Source organism: Lagopus leucura, unplaced genomic scaffold (genome assembly GCF_019238085.1).
Source record: "Lagopus leucura isolate 7727_CA_CO unplaced genomic scaffold, USGS_WTPT01 Super-Scaffold_100009, whole genome shotgun sequence".
Lineage (NCBI taxonomy): Eukaryota > Metazoa > Chordata > Aves > Galliformes > Phasianidae > Lagopus > Lagopus leucura.
In genome coordinates, this window is record NW_024962266.1 from 13,818,473 (window position 1) to 13,824,858 (window position 6,386).

Sequence of the window (6,386 nt, forward strand, 5' to 3'; positions counted from 1 at the left end):
GGGAGACGCGCTGCTATTGGTAGGCAGCGCAGGAGGCCCGCCCCAAGAGGCGGCCGGCCGGCAGCGGAGGTGGCGAGTTGTGCGCTTGCCGGTCCGCGCTGATCCGTGCCGTCCTGCGGCCGCGGGGCTGCCCTGGGATCTGCTGGAGCGGGGGGAGAGCTGTGTGGCGGCGGGGCCCTGCTGGGCCTCCCGTGTGGGTCGCAGTGTCTGCGGGATAACGGCCCGCGTAAATCTTGTTCTCTGTGTGTGGGGTTATTGCGAAATAATTGCCAGCCGGGGGTAAGATCTGGTTCTCTTCAGATCTGCCTTCAATTCAGCTCAATTCTTCGGGAGTCCGTGAAGCTGCTCCATGTACGTTGTTGTTTGTGTGGAGTTTGGTTTGGGTTTTTTGTTATTGTTTTTTTTTTCTTTTATCCAGACTTTTTGTCGTTATTTTGAGGTGAAAAATAAGCGTCGTTTTTATTAAAGACTGTCTCTTCTGCATTTGTGCACAAGTAACTTCATCCCTCGGTGAAGAACAGGAACCCCTGACGCTGCCGAGGTTCCCAGGGCAGCGCTGCCATTCGCCTGCCGCCTCACAGCACGCAGAGAACTTCAAAGCAGAAACAGGTTCCGCTGCCTTTACCGAGCTGCGTGGTCTCCTGTTATACGGTTTCGAAAGAGGGTGCCCAGATATGTTGCTCAGCTGCTTTTGTGTTTTCTGTGGGACGGGTTATCTTTTTCCCCAGCAGTTCTAATTGGCACCTTTTGTTCAGACATCTTAACAAAGCAGTGCAGCAGCTTTTGCTCAGAGGTTTTGCTCAGTTAAATTACAGTAAGGCTTAACAATTTAGGTTAAGGGTGAGGGTATTTAAGAGCAGATTATAGCAAATATGAATTAAATGAGGGATAATGACAAATTCTGCTTTCTTTTATCCATGTAATCTTCTAGAAGTTGGAAGCGTTATGTAAGTGTTCATTCGAGCAGGACTGTCCTGCTGCTAGCATCAGGCACTGCCATTTTCAGTTAACCTGGTGGGGCAGTGTTACCTGCTGAGCATTCCATTGCACTGTATAGCCATAACTTTCAAATTCATATTTGCAAAAGATCTGGTGATTATGTGTGTTCAGCCCTGCTGCCTCATGGCCAGAATTGCAGCCTGCCTCTTGCCCTGTCTGCTTTTGTGCTGTGGGAATCTACGTACTGAACCATCACCCCTTCTATGAAGCTTCCGTTGTTGGCATTTCTGTTAGCAATACCGATACTACTTTTCTCACTATTGCTTCGCTTGCGTTCATGGGCAGTGACAAATCCCTTTCATTTTATCTTCTAAAATAGGTTCTACAGAGCTGTGGTTTCTTTCTCTGTTGTACCTCTAGTTTCTTCCTTCCAGCACCTAAAAGCTTTTTCATTTAGACCCTCATCATTTATCTTTCTTGATCACTTGTTCCTCTCCATTTTCTTATTTCCTATTGGTGTAAATGCATTGTATTCCCTTGTGCTGTCTTTCCATTTTCTTCTTCTCCGTTATGTCCAATTTACTAGTATTTCTTTCACAAGCATAACTGCACTTGCAATATAATGTAATATTGTCTCTTATTTTATTGTCGTCCTTAGTCTGCCAGAAATGCCAACCTTAATGCTCACCTTCATTTATCTCTAAAAGTGCTTTTTACGTTCTAGCTTCTCATCTGCTTAAGAGAGAAGTTCAGTCAAGCTGGCTGTGACTTTCATAAAAATATCTTCCCAAAATTCACCCCTTCAACAGTGTCTTTCTTCATGTACATCCTAACAAAAAAAATAATAGATCATGTATACCGTTTTCACTCAATTTCCTTAATCCTTGCTTAAGTATCTCTAGCTAATTTTATTCAGAATGACTGTAAAATACGTAAAACAGCTTCTGTGCCTTTGCTAAAGCATGAGAAATGCTCCTTTTATGCTGGCTTGGGAAAGCAGAAATCCCTTTCCTTCTTTGCTGTTGGGACAGAGAAGTCTCCCTCTTCTCATTCAACATTGAATTTCCACTTCTAACAATGTACTAAGGCAGAGCTTCTCAGAACAAAAGAGAAGAAATTGCATCAGCCAAATATGACAAACAAAGCAGCATGTCTAATGCTGTCTAATGCAAGTCAAAGTGCTGAACTGTCCCCTCTTTGTGGCTTTATCTCTAGGTTGGATCTGTAGGATGAGAAGCCAAATGACAAGCCAGGCCCAAGAAGAACGTTGCTTAAGGCTGACAAGCAATTGCCAAAGCCAACCTCTGGGAGCTCTCCAAGAAAGGATCAAAACTTTACTGTGAGATTGCATCTCTACTGCTGCCAGAATCTGCAGGTGAATCAATTTTTGTTGTTGTTGTTGTTGTTGTTGTTGACAGATCTAAAATAGTCTGTGTCGATGCCAGAACACAGCTATTAACTTCTTCTTAGGTCAGTTAAGCTAGCATGACTCTCCTTGTACTTCTACTGTGCTTCAGTCTCAAAGGAAAGATCTCAAAAAGATAACTGAGGAATGTTTCCAGCACAGACAGAGGTAGGAGATCCTTCCATCCCATTAGTCCCAAAAGTATTTACTCATAAATTAGAAACTTAAGAGTGAGAAATTAGGAACTATTTAGTATACTAATAGTATATTACAAGTTTTTATTGCCCTGACAATGCATGTGTATACCAGTGTGTACACTTTAATGTTAATATAGGCTGTTGAATATGTTATTCAGTCTTCATTAGCCTAAATGTCATGTTTCCTAACTTAATTCCTCTTATTGTCAAGCAACATGATTCTATGGCAGAATTTTCTCTCTTTAGCACCAGGTTGAGACAAATCTCTTCATGCTATTGTGCCCTTTAGGAATACTGTCAAATTCAATCATTCAGGACTCATGAGTCTTGCACTAACACGAAGAGATTGATTTGAAAACCATGGGACTAGGCTTTTTCTTTCTGTTTTTCATTTTCCATTTCCATACCTTAACCATTTTACATGAAAGCTGAGATTGCCAGCTTTGCTCTCACATGCAAATGAGTTTATTTTGTGATGCTAGGGAGCCCAAGAATAATGCACTTGGATGTGGCAATGACTGTCTATGCCAGTATTTTCTGATCAGTTAGACCTATCTGAAATGTCAAAAAATATTGTGTCAGAAAATATACTATAATATAGCAGCTTCTACAGCCTATTTAGAGAGAGTTAAAAATAGACATAAAAATTACCCCAAAGATACAGAGGAATTCTTGACCTTTCATAATCTAGGTCCCATTCAAATAAATTATGTTTTAATAAGGTCAGTAAAAGACACATACCTAAGAATAAGTAATCTTATGTGGTTATCCTACACAATGGAAAAGTTTGAAGAGGGCCAGTAAGTCAACTGGCAAATAACTGAAGACAAGTTCCAAGTGTGATGTTGTAGCAAAAAGGGTCCGTGCAAACCTTGTTGCATAGGCAGAGTGCAGATGTTAATGGTGGCAATTTTTACATATGTGTAGAAATCATGAAGGTGATTCAAGCATAATGTGCTCTGCAAGATAGATACCAGAAGAATGAAATGAGTACAGAAAAGACCTGTCAAAGAAAATGCTATGTAATTGAAGAATTAAAATTTTAATTTAAATACTGAACCAAATGGATTGAAAGTTGAGTTCACAGCAGTGTATACGTAAATGTACAGAAAAAAATATTTGAATGTTAGGGCTCTTTAAATCTACCAAAAAGCGATGTAGGAGGGAATAATTCCTGGTAGGTGGACCCAAGCAAGTTCAGATAGTGTTGTCTATCAGTACTCAACTCAGCACTGCTAACAACAATTAACTCTTGGAAAAAAAAAAAAAGCAGATGAGGGCTGTGGTGGATTTCTTGGCTCTTGATGTCTCATCTTTGCTATATTTTGTAAATAAATTTCTATATTTACAAGCTCTTCACAAACTCAATAAATAATTTTTTCTTACTACCGCCCCACATCTGACTTTCCTTTCTTTGTATGCCTTTTCCATCTTTGATTGCCTTGTCCCTCTTGCTCAGCACTGCGCTGTGGGATGGGAAAGAAAAATTGTAGGTAAAGGGGAGATGACTGCACCCACTTTGTATCTCAGATTACTCAATATCTCTCAGAGCACTTCAAGGAGAGTCTCCAGCCCTTGCCTTTATTTGCCACATAGAAGAATGCACTTTGTGCACCCGAGCTCTTTCTACCCAAATCTTGTCCTTCCATACTCTGCGGTGCCTCGACAAAAGACTGAGACGTACAGCCAAAAGCAAAGCAGTATAGCTGGTCTGGAGTGATGCTTCAGAGACTTTTTCAACTTTTAGACAAAACTAAAGCTTTCCTTGGCAGCAACTATCCATTTAAAGTAATTTGAATATTCTTGTATGTGCTGCAATTTCTGTGATTGCTTATAGCTTAACAGGAATACAGTGCCTGGCCAAAATGGTTCCTACGTGGCTAAGGGGAAAACTGGCATCTTATGAATATTAAACTGAGTGCTTTTCTTTTGCCTGTATTATATATTACTGGTATGTGAAACATCTGTTTGAATGTAGAGCTACAGTTGTCATTGTTTTCTACATTTCACCAGCATATAAGGTGTGCTTTTTTAATAGTTAAATGATTCTGTTCTCCTAATAGATACGTCGATAACACTGTGCTTTTGCTCCTTTATCTGACATAAAGCTGAATCTGGTAACCTCACTTACTGCATAATTATGTTGTCATTGGGAATACTCACACATGTAAAATGAGAAGAACTTGGCCCTTTGGTCATATTTTTGTAATAAAAGATAAAATGAGATTTTAGGAAACTGCAACTTATGACCGTGATATTTATGAGGCTGTCAGGATTGCACTGTAAGAATTCATATTATTTAATTCTTCACTCTGACACTAAAGCATCATTTCATCTATATGCAAATAAGAGCATACTCTACTGCTGTTTCTTCACTGAAGAAGCCGTTTGAATTATTCACATTTTATTAATAAAACTTCATAAATAAGTATTTTTTTTCTACTCAATTGGTAGTGGCCAGGGAGAGAATCTATTTATCAGATTTTGTTATTATGAGCTTCATAACAAAATATGAAGATTTATGGAGTACATAATTAGATATTATATTATTGTAATTGTAGCATTGGGTTATACAGATGAAATACACTTTTCTTTGTATGTTTCTTCTTGGTAGAGGCACTTTGTGGGAAATGGACTAAACCCAGTCCCCATCACTGTGTTCCAAGCACTGCGTATGAAAGGAACAAAGCAATTTAATACCTGTGTGTTATCATACATGCTGAAATAATTTTGAGTAATGAGGATATGGCTAAGAAAGACTAATGTGGTGAAAACATTCTCTTCTGTGCAGAGGTGCTGGTGTGCAGACCTAGCATAGCTGCGTGTATGATGTTACAATGCAGAGCCTGAAGCTCTCTGGTCTTTAAACCATCAGCATTTAATTTTCCCTTCAGCTACAGATCGTGGTTAAAATACTCCAGAGGTGAACTCAAATCCACCAGAGCTGTGAATGAGGCTTGGCTGCCTGTGGGACTGAGCCCTGGCACTGAAACCTGGCCTCCTGATATGTTTATGTAGAGCAGAGATGCCCTGATGCTCTTAGTCAAGATATCAGCCTCTTCAAGTGTACATTAGGGGGACTTTAGGAACTCAGGTGTTTTCTTCAGCAATATCAGGCTAGAGAGACCAAGTGAAATTTGTGTAAATTGCTTTGTTAGAGTTGGGTATCTATACTGCACTTTAAATAGGCACTTTCTGAAATACTGGCACTGAATTCTCCTTGAAGTTTTGCAGTATGAGACACAGAGAACAATGCAGACATGAGGTGTTCAATTCTATTACACAACAGTACCTAAATGCAATACCTGCTGAGTATTACCATTCAGCCCTTAGAGTTTTGTTTCATTTTATCACTATATGCTGTAATCCAAGCAGCATTTTAGTCTCCTGTACATTTGAAATCTGCCATAGCAAAACTAATGCAAATTAGAAGTAGTCCAGTAAATCTAAGCTGCTTAAGTTTGTGTCAAGAGCTGAAGATATTTTGTGGGAAAAATTGTATTCTGTCATTGTCAATTAGATATACATTGAATTTTGTGTTTCTGTAGAAACAAGACCATGGAGCACATCTTGTAGAAGCCTCTCAACATCTGAGAGTTATCAAGACTATTAACCTGTAAACATATACATTACTGTTCTTAAAATAATTTATTTTGCATTTGAAATAAGAATTTGTGAGCTGCACTGAACATAATCCAACCAAGCAATTCAGTGGGCAGTTAACTTTAAGCATATGTAACCATCCTGAAGGCACTGAATTGGGTTGTGTGTGCTTGGTAGGCATGTGTGTTTAGAAGAGCAGCAATGAATGTTCCTTAGTAATTATTTTCCTCCGAAGGATACAG